This window comes from Crotalus tigris, unplaced genomic scaffold (assembly GCF_016545835.1).
Source record: "Crotalus tigris isolate CLP2741 ecotype Arizona unplaced genomic scaffold, ASM1654583v1 scf7180000017546.9332058, whole genome shotgun sequence".
NCBI lineage: Eukaryota > Metazoa > Chordata > Lepidosauria > Squamata > Viperidae > Crotalus > Crotalus tigris.
This window is the reverse complement of record NW_024096465.1, coordinates 893,652-907,978: the sequence shown is the minus strand read 5'-3', so window position 1 is coordinate 907,978 and position 14,327 is coordinate 893,652. Positions and strand designations below refer to the sequence as shown.

At 35.4% G+C, this 14,327-nt stretch overlaps 1 non-coding gene across 1 annotated transcript; it reads right to left on the bottom strand.

Annotated features, from left to right (window-relative positions):
- Positions 1-3,143: 3,143 nt before the first annotated feature.
- LOC120305209 lies at positions 3,144-3,250 on the bottom strand. The gene has a single exon (XR_005555960.1). It is a non-coding gene; the product is annotated as a U6 spliceosomal RNA (small nuclear RNA).
- Between the last annotated feature and the right edge of the window lie 11,077 nt (positions 3,251-14,327).

Here is a 14,327-nt window from a genome sequence, read left to right as displayed (position 1 = left end):
CCACGCCCCTGGCACCCAGTGATGTATAAGTGGTTGGGGGTCACCACAACATGGGGAACTGTATTATGGGGTCACGGCATTAGAAAGGTTGAGAACCACTGCATTAGAGGAACCCCAGGGAATTATTTCCTGTTTGAATCACTGGGGGTATGTACAGGAACTTTCCAATTGTGATCTTCCTTCCTTCCTTCCTTCCTTCCTTCCTTCCTTCCTTCCTTCCTTCCTTCCTTCCTTCCTTCCTTCTTTCTTTCTTTCTTGATGTACATTCAGTATTTTTTTAAAGGATGCATGTATGCAATAAATTGCTTTTTGGGGGGGCACCCCCTAGCTATTGACCATTACTGAGAAATATTCATTGACTACCACAATTCCGGGGGAGAATACAAAATAACAGCTGTTTTTAACTCTTTTTTTCTCTATAACTTTTTTTTTCTGGAAGAAGTAAGTAGGCAAAATAGGGCCATTGTCTTAATCTGATATTTTCGTGATGCTGAATTAGTTTAAACAAGTGTGAGACTGATTGTTGAAATAACCCTCAGGATTAGTTGAGTGGTCCACTGATTTTTTTTATAATATCTCCATAATATACTAATCCTCATCACTATCAACGGCTGGCCAAAATTTAATCTTTGTTATAGGCAAATTGAAAAAAAAATGACTTGATTGCCAAAGGCAGAGGATATCATTGAAACACAGGAGTGCAATTCCAAAACTAGAATGACATTAATACTGAGACTTGAGTCAAAGTAGACAAATTGCATTTGCTGGAATGTGCAGAGATCCCACTGCCTTTTTCATAAAGAAGACAAAACAAAACAATTCAAATCAAAGAAAAAATAATTTTGATCTATTATTTAGAAAAGACTCCTTTGAAAACTGTTGACCTTGAAAGCTGCATACAGATCTCAGGAATTAATAAAACACTTTGGGATTGATGAAAGACATTCAAGAGATTGACCTGATTCTGCAATTGCACTTAAAGTAACATTTTTGTGGGATTTATGTCTCTTTTTTAGTCTATTCTTTATTCTATTCTTCCACTGGCAATATGCACCATTCTGACTTTGATTGGATTTCTGAAGCATAGCAGATTAGTGCAAATGCAACTTCAGATCAAATTATCCAAACAGCAATATACCAAAGATTCATATAAGACAAGTTATGGTGACAATGAGAGGCTGGAGGAACAGAAACTGGGGAAAAAATATGACTTTCTTTTGATTTTCTCTCTCAGCACAATGGGTGATCAGAAAACACTGAAATAGTTTCTCCATAAGAAAAGAGGAACACCTACTGATTTTCTCAAATGTTTAAGTATCACAAATGGTCTATTTGTGTGAATTTTTTTTCATTTTTGCCAGAATGATCAATCCTGGGGGAAGACCAGTATATTAATAACTTAGCTGAGGTTAAGTTCGGCATACACCAATTTGAGGTACTGGTTAGGGCACTGGGCTAGAAAGCAGGAGATTGTAAATTCTAGTCCTATCTTAGACCCAAAGCCAGCTAGGTGACCTTGGCCTCTGCCTCTCTTTTAGCTCTAGGAAGGAGACAATAGCAATCCAAAATCTTGTCAAGAAAACTGCAGGAACACCCCTTGTTGTCATTTTGTGTAAAAGTGAAAAAAAAGTACTTGTGATGTATGGCTTTGATGATTAGACAGGATGGATTATAGAAAGAAGATAAACATGATGTAACTTTAGAGAGGTCAAAATATAATTGTGCTTATAACTGCTGTGGAGAATATTGGAAGCCACTTCTTGTATCTTAATTCTATTTTTATTTTTCTTTCTTTTTTCCCTTTTCTTGCATTCTTAGCCTTCTTTCTTTTTCTTGTTTCTTCCTTACTATGCATTAGTTTGTATTAGTTTTTATCCTCCTTTTAAACATTTTAATAAAAATCATATATCCCCCCCCCCCAGAAAAAAAGAAAGAAAACTGTAACAACTAGTCCAGGCAGTCTCTAGAATATATAATGACTTGAAGGAAATCCACTCACAAAAAAAGTTTGTTCAGACATCAAATTTGTCAGGGTACTACTGCTTACAAACAAAACTATTACTCCTAATTGTGTCTTATTTTGTTTCAGCTCCATAAGGTGGAATCCCATATTACACTCAATAAGTTATAATCATTTAGTTCTATGATTTTATTCATCATCTGTGAAACATTTGAAAATGTGTATTGTATATTGTGAGTTCCAACACTGTGGATAGTATAACCAAATCTCAGAAGTCTTGAAATTTACATGGCTTTTATGAAGCACATTGCTTCATAAATAATATTATATGAACATTATTCCTGTTTGCTCCTTTTTAGTAGTCTATTATTTACATCTAAGATACAGAATACAGAGTCATGCTAATGTGGAAATATGTTCTTTGGATCACTTTTATTTACTTCTGAATAAAAATTGATAGGACATTGCTGTTAGATGTTTAAAACTGGATCTTCTAGCTCACTTGTTTTAATCTTGATACTCTTCACATGTTATATATTCCCAAATTATCCAAGGCTAAAAAAAGAATTTCAAAACAATGCACTTGATGAACTGCTTTCTTAGCAAGTTTTTGAGAATGCAGGCTAATTGGCTCAGGTACTTATGAAACTGCATTGAGATAATTACAGGAAGTTTTATCAGAAGATTTCCCATATGGTTCACCTGCATGGTTTCTTTCAAATTCTGCTACTTTCTGTTGAAAGTTCTCAATGTCAAGAGCAGAGAAATTTAAAATGGGAATATCACCTCTAAAATCTAAAAAAAAAAAAAATGTCTTCCTTCCTATTTTCCAACTTGACTTTGTTTTTGTTCCTGTGATAGCTGAGAAGTTGTCTCCCAATATTAAGTCTATACTCCTTGAAATTCTGGAATATATTTTTTTAATTAAATTTTTTAAAAATTTTAAAATAAAAACCCCCTTCCCCAATCCCTCCCAACCCACCCCAAAACCCTCCCCCATTCTTCCCAGAGCTGAATATAGGCTTAACTAGATCTTAAAAGAAAAAAAGTTTTAAATCCAAATAAACCTTAAGCAAATATAATTACACACAATAAACAAATTTTAAAATACTTTAACTCCATTATATATAAGAAACAAAAAGAGGAAAAACAAAAAAGAAGATAAAAAGAATTAAAAAAAATAAAAAATATGGAACGCTTCACGAATTTGCGTGTCATCCTTGCGCAGGGGCCATGCTAATCTTTTCTGTATCGTTCCAATTTTAGTATATGTGCTGCCGAAGCGAGCACAAAATTCTGGAATATAATTTTTGATATAGCACCTTTGAGCATATCATAGTTGCAGAAATACAGATATAAAATTAACTGTGTGATGGGAGGAAATTCATAACATCTGATTTTTCACATTGCATACAAGTAGTTTCCATGCTGAACACACATAAGTTTCTAAATCCTCTCACTGTGTCAGGGATGCTTCCTATTAAGACCATGAAAGAATTTTGTAAGTGTTGAAAGTCTGGGAATCAATCAATCAATCCCTCTATTGATTCTCTAAATAAGGACAATTTGCACTATTTCTTTATGAAGCTCTCTATTCTGTTGGTTACTTACACAAGCTTGATATTTGCAAATAGAATAATATTTTGTCATTATCCCCCACTGTAGACCCAAAGTTAGTTAAGAAATCTTATCTCTTTGTGTAGATTCCATCTTATGAACATAGAATCGTAGAGTTGGAAGAGACTTGGAGGTCTTCTAGTCCAACCCCCGGCTCAAGCAGGAGATCTTATACCATTTCAGACAAATCTTCCACTTCTTTTTGGAAATCCTTCAATGAAGCAACACCCACAACTTCTGAATGCAAGCTATTCCATTGGTTGACTGCTCTCATCATTAGGAAATTTCTCCTTAGTTCTAGGTTGCTTCTTTCCTTGATTAGTTACCATCCATTGTTTCTTATCTTGATGCTTTTGAAAATAGTTTAACCCTCTCATCTTTGTAGGAGCCCTCAAATATTGGAACACTGTATCCCCTAGTCCTTCTTTTCATTAGACTAGACATACCCAATTCCTGTAACCATTCTTCATATGTTTTAGCCTCCAGCTTCCTGATCATTCTGGTTGCTCTTCTCTGTAATCTTTCCAGAGTATCAACATATTTTTTTAAAATTGTGGAGACCAGAACTGGATACCGTATTCCAAGTAAGGTCTTACTAAGGCTTTGTAAAGTGGTACTAGAACTTAATGTGATCTTGATTCTGTTCCTCTATTAATGAAGCCTAGGATTACATTGGTTTTTTGGGCTGCTGCCATACACTGTTGGCTCATATTTAAGTGATTGTCCACTACAAATCCAAGGTCCCCTCACAGTTACTGGCATTAAGCCAAGTTTCACCTAGTCTATATTTTTACAATTATTTTTTTCTTGCCTAAGTGTACTTTTATCAATGTTGAATTTCATTTTGTTAAATAGGGCCCAATGTTCACGTCTGTCAAGATCTTTTTGGATCTTGTGTTTGTCTTCTGCGGTGTTGGCAGATCAGATTTTTCACATGAACATGACTATTTGTGTTGTGCACGAGTTTTGTAAATATGTTAAACAGGAAAATATTCAGATTTATTAACATTTTTATGTTCTTATATAGACAATTGGTTTATATTTATTTATTGATATAGCCACACATCTTTATGCCAACTCTGGGCAGCTCTGAAACAAAAATTAAAAAACATATAAAATCATTTTAAAAAATATTAAACATAACCAGTTATAATATAAAATACTAAAAACAGCAAAAACCTGGTACAAGTCCATGCTGATATAACATCATTTAATCTCCCAAGACATTGGAGGTGGTGGGGGGGGGAGAGAGAGGTCTTTTAAGGATTTACAAAATGCTAAAAGGATGGAGGCCTATTGAATTTTAGGAGGAGAGATATTCCATAGGGCAGGGAAAAGGCATGCTTTCTAGCCCTCATTAGGTAATACAGTCATCCTATCTGACCTGGTAGGATGCATAGATCTCCTTAGGGAAATACAGTCATCCTATCTGACCTGGTAGGATGCATAGATCTCCTTAGGGAAAGACAGATATTTCATAGAAATAGAAATAGAATAGAATATTGGCCAAGTGTGGTTGGACACACAAGGGATTTGTTTCCGGTGCATAAGCTCTCAGTGTACATACAAGTAATAGTGATAATCATGGTCATATACAACATAAAAATACATTCATCATAAATCATGAAATACAACACTTCATCATAAATTATAAGATACAACATTTGATGATAGTCATGGAGTATTAGCTAAGCAAACAACATAAATCATACTAGGATACAAGAAAAATATAAATTGTAAGATACAAGCAGCAAAGTTATAGTCATAAGAAGATAAGGATAGGTAATAAGAAAGATGAAGAGTATCATAGTAATACAGCTTTACTAAGTATTTTGACAGTGTTGTAGGACTTAGTTGTTAAGCAGAGTGACGGCATGGGGAAAAAAATTGTCCTTATGTCTAGTCGTTCTGATGTGCAATACCCTAGAGCGTCGTCTTGAGGGAAGAAGTTGAAATAGTTTATGTCCAAGGATGTGAGGGGTCTGTAGATATTTTCACAGCCCTCTTTCTTGCTCGTGCAGTATACAGGTCCTCAATAGAAGGCAAGCTGGTAGCAATTGTTTTTTCTGCAGTTCTAACTATCCGGTGAAGTCTTTGTCTGTCTTGTTTGGTTGAAGTTCTAAACCAGACAGTTACAGAGGTGCAAATGACAGACTCAATAATTCCTTTGTAGAACTGTATCCGCAGTTCCTTGGGCAGTCTGAGCTTTCTGAGTTGGCGCAGGAAGAACATTCTTTGTTGTGCTTTTCTGATTAAATTTTTGATATTAGGTGTCCATTTTAAATCTTGATTTAAAATATAGCCTCTTTTTCAACACAGTGCATAGTCTGTTTGGGAAACTCAGGATCCCAATGTGTAAATGTAAGTCTAAAAGTAAGATGTTAAACTAGAATAGGGAAACCCAAATTCAAATCCATCCTTAACCAGAAAAACTAACTGGATGACTATCACTAGTCATTATCTCTTGTCCATTCTTATCTTACAGGCAGTTGTTGGGGGGGGGCAGGAATTGTAATTGGAGGGTCTATTCTTACATGTGTGTTTTACGTTCCAAGGAAAGATGAGGTATAAATCAAACTCTGACATCATAGATGACTTCATACATTACACATAGTTTAAAAAAAATCAATATTATGGCTTAATGTAATATGCAAATTCAGGCTATGAATTTCCAGAGAAATATGATTGCTTCTGTACTTATTCTGTGGTATATATTTACAGACAAGATGAAAATTTGCCCCAGGTAGCAATAAATTATAGCCCACATAGTCTTGAATGAATAAAATAACTCATTTGTTAGCAGGAGGGTTTTTTTAAAAAAAAATCACACCCTAGTTACAGAAAACATTATTTTATCTAAGTTAACATATAATTGTTTTGACAGACAGAAATGACAGAGTATATATATCTTCATTAACAAATGGGCTGGTGTGAGAAACTTTCTGTGTATATTATGACCTTTTGAAAGAAACAAAGTATTGCCAAGACATTGCAACCAGAGACAAATCCAATAGATAATTGTGGGTGGATAGGAAGATAACTACATTAACTTGATTTTATGTTTAATTTATGTCAGCTATTTAACTGGTATATGTTTAACATTACAGTTATGAAAAATCTCCTGAAGAGGTTTGGGAGATTCTATTTTTCATGCTGTCAGCATACTGTTAGCTAAATGACTTTCCGAGTAGGTCAACTGAAAAATGTTTTTTTTTTATTCTTCTATGTTACTGGCATAAGTATTCCCTTTGTCAGCTGTTATTGCAAATACGTAGCTGTTCTGGACAGGATATTTTTGCCTTCTTCACTGAGAACATCAACAATTATTTCCAATGTGGGAATATCAACAATTATTTCCTATGCTAGCAAAGGGGATTTCCAAAGAAATTGATTTCACTTCTAAATATGCATTGTCTTAATATCATGTCCCATTAGATGCTTTTGTTCAGTCCAGCAATTTTTCTAGTATAGTTTTCTAGCTGAAAAAATATTAAATTAGAAATATTTTATAAAATCATATCTCTACAGTAATCTAGCTGGCCTTTTGTTTTATATTTGATATTTGTCATCTTTATAAGTGCAGAAGCAGAGCTGCTCAAAGGCAATTCCCTACTTAACCTGAAATACAAAATTCTGTTCACTCTTCTTTCCACATTTAGAAAGAAACTGAACTTAAAGATCAATCTTTAGTTAGGAAATTCTGCCTTTCTGTTTATAACAATTAATCAGGGCAAGTTTATTTTGGGATCCACCAATGTAGTCAGAATAACAGAATTGGTCTTCTAGTCCAACCCCTGCTCAAGCAGGAAACTACACCATTTCAGACAAATGGCTTAAAAACTTCCAGTGTTGGAGTATTTATAACTTCTGGAGGCAAGTCATTCCACTGATTAACTGTTCTATCTATCAGGAAATTTCTCCTTGGATCTAGGTTGCTTCTCTCCTTGATTAGTTTCCATCTGTTGCATCTTGTTCTGCCTTTCTTCAGGTTCTTTGGAAAATAGGTTGATCTCCTATTCTCTGTGGCAGCCTATTAAGATATTGGAACACTGCTATCATGTCAGTCTTAGTCCTTCTTTTCATTAAAATAGAGAAAAAATAATGCTATATACTGACCTGTATACTAGCCACAGGAAAATGGGATTGCTAAATGCCACTGTTTGTCACCTGAAGTAGTTGTCTTATCTGGCTAATAGTAGAGCTGTCCTTGTTCTTCTGTTGGAGCAGAAAGTTCCTTACAAGGATGAATAGCACCCAAAGACAAAGACATTGTGTTTTGGCACACTTTGTTGTTCTTAGTCCTACGCCTTGGCTGGGATTGTTCTATGAATATGTTCAAAATACATTTAATCCTAATGGCCGTGCTAAGATTACTTGTGATGAGTAAAGTTGAATTTTGTAATGTAGATTCTGCAGAACAGAGAAATCTCACAGATGAAGCTTTTCCTCTCTCAAAAATGTTGTGTTGGGACAACAGCAGTTAGATACACTTTTATATACTATCTTATGTAAAAGTGGGAAGTTTTGTCTGACACATTAAAAACTATCCAGTTTATGCAATGGCTATAATTATTTAACAGCAGGAAAGACCTGCCTAATTCTGTCCATATTTCCTCAGCAAAGTGACCCTGAAATTAGTGCCAAGCAGAACGGATAAGCCTGCATCCTTTCCAATTAATTATTATTAAATTAACAGAAACCGAGTTTGGGCTGAATTTTTTTTTCAAAGGGGAAGCAAACTTTTATAAAGTTGTAGGTATATCTGCATAGATTTTCATGACTGTTGGATAATGTGCTTTAGAAATTAGATTTCCTAATCCATCTGAGTTGATCTCTGGGACCAGAAGTTTAGTTTTCCCAGCTTTTAGATTCATGCTGGAGCCCATCCAGATTTCCTGATGTTTCATCAGGAGTTATGACTGGCAGATCGCAGGTAATTGACTGGCTTCCTATCTTTATAGCTTGGCATTGTGACTTCTAAATGGTGTTTAGCTGAGCTTGTTTCTAATTGGTGCAAGTTGATGAACCCTGGTCTCTGATTGGTTCTTTGTTTGTGCTGGTCCTTATTGATCATTTGTAAAAAAAAAAATATGTGGATGTATGTCATATTTTCAAATTATAAAAAAAAAATGAGACTATGTGTGAATGTCCAACACTCTAGAGTTTCCTGTGTTTCTTGTCAAATGAAGATATTGTGGAAATTCTTTTACTAGTTGATACAAATTTGTCTGTGCAAAATAGAAAAAGGAAAGAAAAACTGATAAAAGAAACATATTGCCTTCAAAAATCATTCAGCTTAAATTTGAAACCTTTGATTCTCTGAAATAATACTCATGATTACTTTTCATTATTTTGATAAAGAGGAAAAAATAGGTAGCTTTACCAAAAAAAAGGAGGCTATCATGTCTGTAATGGTTTCTCCTCCAATGTGAGAATTTATGTTTGCATCATATTCTCTATCTCAGTTGAAAGTGAGATGAGATACAAACCAAGGGGATATACCCAGAATCTTTTGCTTGATCATAAGAAATTTTGAGAACATTATATGTGAAAGGGTGACAGCTGTTTCACAAAAACTGAAAAATTATACAAAGCTTACATTGTAAATAAACCTAAGGCTTTACTGGAAATACCAAAGATTTTAAATTGAGTCATTTAATGTATGAGCAATGGGAGTCCACTATTAACTTCCACTTGTCTCCAGAACCTGTGGGTGCTCCAACACTGGAGATTTTAAAGAAGAGACTGGACAACTGGTTATCTGAAATGGTTTAGGGTTTCCTGCTTGAGCAGGGGGTTAGACAATCTGCAAGATCACTTCCAACTTTGTTATTCTGTTAAAATCTACACCTGCAGTCTTATTATCTATAAATATTTTTGTAGGACTTATTTCATTTCCCCCCAGACCCTAATATTTAAAGCATTCATTTCCATTCCCATACAAATCTCTAAAGTACTTTAAAATATATTCACTTCAATGTATTCTTAAAGTTACCTTAGTTGCTGGTAGACTTCTTAATCTATATCCCAAACAAAAATTAATTTCAGCACAGTTTTCTTTGTTTCCTTCACCGCTTTTTCTCTATTCTTTGCAACTACTATCTTTTTTATTTACATACACAATTTCCATCCTCATTTTTTGCAACAGTCATTCTCTTATACATTTTTCATTCATGTCTTTCATTCATGCCAAGCATATTTTATACATCACATTAATTTATACTTCTAGGGGACTCAGTAATATAATTCTTTTCATTGTGTTTCAACCAGCTTCCATACTATATTTACTTATGCCCATTCTTCATTCTGTTCAGAAATCAATGTACTTTTTCATATAAGACTGTACTTCTCTTCCTGAAGTTATTCCATTTTCACTGTTGTTTCATTCACTTATGACAATAATTTGTCACGTATTCTAATACTATGAATTTCCAATACTTTAAAATTAATTTCAAAACTTTTTAAAAAAATCTCTGATGATTTCAGCAAATGTTTGAAAGAATATCTTTGGAAATACCTTTATTATCAGATTATAAGAAATATACTTTCTTTTATACCTTATCTATTAATTACAGTTTTTAGAGTCATTGTTGGGATAGGCTATAGAAATTGAATAAATAAACAAATAAAAAAATTAATATTCCAACTAATTCTTACCACAACGATACTAAAAATGCGTATACTTAAAATCATCTAAAATACGTTTTCATACTATTAATAATTTGGAGTTTTATGTATATAAATAATTTTATATATTAAACTAATTTTATTAAGAATTTTTATTATAACAGTAAAATCTAATATAATCTCAGTTTGAAGAAAGAAGAGAATATAAATAAGAAATGCAACAAAACATGAAAGGAAAAAGTAGAACTAAAATAAAGAAAGAGAAAAGAAATATATAGGGAAGTAACTTCCAACCTTCATCACAAAGAATATAAACAAATTTAGTGACTCTTCAGTCCCTCTAAGATTATAAACATTTACTTTTTATGTTTTATCCCATCTCTGATATATAAACAAATTTATAAAACTTCCATTTTTAAGTCTGGCGTCAGTAGGAAATCTTAAAGGATTGCTAAAAATAATGACATGTTTTAATCTTGATCAAGTAAGCTAACTTTATATATCTTCCTTTTACTTCTAGCAGTCTTAAACTTTTGAATATTGTCATAGAATTTTATTACTTTATTTTCTTATCATTGTGTTTACTCTCTGAAACATGGTGACATAAAAATGCAAATTGAGCAACTTTTAGATAATGTGTAGCAAATAATTTATTTTACTTAAAAATTTTACAGTACTCCTATTATCATTGCCCTCTCAAAATAACCCAAGTTATAAGACTGAGTTAAACATTATTAAAACCATGAAAAACTAGCAAGGCAATAAAACCATAAATAAATTGGATGCAAGATGGCAGCAGCATAGGAAGCAGTATTGGAACGGGGAGAGATGTAACCAAACTAAGTAGGAAGGTACTAGAGAGAGGGGGGGAAAGGGAGGAAAAAGAAGCAGAAAATTAGATAAGGAAGATAGAAAGGATAAATGAAAAGAAGAAGTTGGGGCAAGGAGGAAAACACCAGCAAACACGTGGAGTCAGAGGCAGCCAGCAACAGAGAATGAGAGTCAGCTCTGGAGCACAGCTAAGCAGCCCAATGCTGAAAAACAAGGCAACAAAGAGCAGGAAACCAGCATATGAATAGCAGACAAGGAGGAAGACTGTTGGAAGCATGAACTGGTGGGTCACAGCATTTATTCAGTAATTGCCTAGGCCCACATCCCAATCAAGGCAGCCCAGCTCGGGGGGGGGGGCAGCCAGGCAGCCCAACCCAGGGCCCAGCAAAGCAGAGACAGCCCAACTCCCACAATCCTCTCCCTGCCTTTTTCCAGCCCTCATACCTCCCCAGGGGAGACTTGCCTCAGATGGAAGACTGGATCAGTGTCCCCTCTCCAGCGAGACCAGCAGCCCCCTCCCCTGCCTCCTGCTAGCCTGGCCTGGCAGAGGACAAAAAGCCTACAGAAATCTTTCAGCTGTGAGAAATTGGAGGTGGCAAAACCTGAGGTGGGAGTGGGAGAAATGCAGCAGTAGCAGCAGCAACAGAGAGGCTTCGAGCCAGAGGCCTCTGTGATTTCTCAAGCTGAGAGGCCAGCTGAAAAGAGCAGACCAGAGAGAAGAGCTGAGCCGACCAGAAAGGTGAATGGAGGCCTGACCAGAGCAGAGGCGAGCACTGAAGACTGAAGGGAGCCGACAGAGAAAACAATAAGAGGCCGGAGCAGCAAGAAACAGAAGTGAAGGCAACAATTAAGTCTGTGGTCCCAGTAGGAAGGGAGGGAAGACCCCCAGTAAAGAACAAAAAGGAATTGGAGTTAAAAAATGTTTTTAAAAAACAGGACTAACTAGGAGCAATAGTACATGAGGGACGGTATGATATAGTTGGCATAACAGAAACCTGGTGGAATGAAACCTGTGAATTGAATGGACTGATGGATGGAAAAAAAACTTCAAATGAAACAGGTCTACAAAAAGAGGAGGAGGGGTTGCACTATATGTAAGAGAACACTACATATCTACAGAAATGCACATGATCAAAGATAAAATCTCTCCAGAATGTACAGTATATGGATCAATATAAAAGAAAAAAAAGTGACATTGCCATAGGTTATCACAGGCCACCCAACCAATCAGAAGAAATAGATGAACTCTTTGCCAGCCAGTTAACAAATATATGTAGAAAGCATACCACAGTAGTAATAGGAGACTTCAAATATCCAGATATCAACTGGGAGACAAACTCTGCAGTGAGCAGGAGATCAAACAGATTCCTAACCAATCTAGCCAACATCTTTGTCACCGAAAAGGTGGAAGACGGAACCAAACGTAAAGCTATACTGGACTTAATCCTTACAAATAGAGAAGAAGTGGTAGACGGAATTGAAATTGCCAGAATCTTGAGTGAAAGTGACCACATCATACTGGAATTTAATATAATGCAAACACTATCAATAGAAAACAATCCAACCAGTGTCTTAAACTTCAAAAGATCTGATTTTAACAAACTCAGAGAGAACCTAGGAAAGATCCCATGGATGAAAATCCTAAAGGGGAAAACAACCCAAGAAGTGTGGGAAACCCTGAAAAATGTTATCATAAAAGTTCAGACCAGCACAATACCACCGAGAAAGAAAAACAAGAAATTCAAGAAGAACCAGCATGGCTGCACAAAGATCTCTCTGATAAACTGAAAGACAAAAAGGGCAAAAAGAAAAAATGGAAAGAGGGGCACATAACTAAGGCCAATTATCAGCAGACAGCCAGAACATGCAAAGATGAAGTCAGGAAAGCAAAGGCTCAGAACAAACAAAGACTTGCAACAGAAATCAAGGATAATAATAAAAAAAACGTTTCTTCCAACATATTAACAATAAGAAAAAAGTCAAGGAAACTATAGGCCCAATAAAGAGAGAAGATGGCAAGGAAATTACAGGCAACAGAGAGAAAGCAGAGCTCCTTAACTCATAATTTGCATCTTCACACAAAAAGAAACTATGGACCAATATACCTCAAAAACCACTTCAAAAGACATACTAGATACAAAAATTAAATTAAGCAAGAAAATGGCAAGAAAACACCTATCTGATCTTGACAAATATAAATCATGAGAGCCCAACAGATTACATCCCAGAGTTCTGAAAGAGCTGGCAGATGTTATCTCAGAACCATTGCATCACATCTTTCATAAATCCTGGAGCACTAGCAAAGTACCTGAGGATTGGAAAATGGCTGATATGGTTCCCATCTTCAAGAGAGGGGAAAAAAAACAGACCCAGGAAACTACAGACCAATAGTTTAACATCAATATCTGGGAAGATCCTAGAAAAGATAATCAAAAAACAGATCTGCAAACAACTAGAAGCAAACAAAGTCATAATCAGCAGCCAGCATGGGTTTGTTAAAAACAGATCATGCCAAACCAATCTTATTTCATTCTTTAATAAAGTGACTAAACTAGTAGACCAGTGAAATGCTGTGGATGTAGTATACTTAGATTTCAGTAAGATATTTGATAAAGTAGACCACAATCTATTCCTTGGTAAGCTAGAAAAATCACCACCAGATGGATCTGTAGCTGGCTAACAAACTGTATCCAATGAGTAGTCTTTAATGGCACTACATCCACATGGAGACAAGTAAGCAGTGGGGTACCACAAGGTTCCGTCTTAGGCCCAATATCTTCATCAATGACTTAGATGAGGGAATTGAATGGGAACTCATCAAATTTGAAGGTGACACAAAACTGACAGGAGTAGCCAACACCCCAGAAGACAAACTCAGGATCCAAAAAGATCTAGACTAACTTGAACAGTGGGTCCTATCCAACAAAAAGAGTTTCAATGTAGAGAAAAGCAAAGTCTTACATTTAGGCAGGAAAAATCAAAGGTAACAGATTGAGCGAGACCTGGCTTAAAAACAGTAACTGTGAGAGGGACCTTGGAGTCCTAGTGGACGATCATTTGACTATGAGCCAGCAGTGTGCAGCAGCAACCAAAAAAGCTAATACAATCCTGGTTATATACACAGAGGCATAGAATCAAGATCACACGAAGTATTATAAAACCCTAGTAAGACCACACCTGGAATACTGCAGCCAATTTTGGTCACCATGTCACAAAAAAAGATAAAGAGAGAAGAGCAACTAAGATGATCAAAGGCCTGGAGACTAAAACATACGAAGAATGGCTGCAGGAC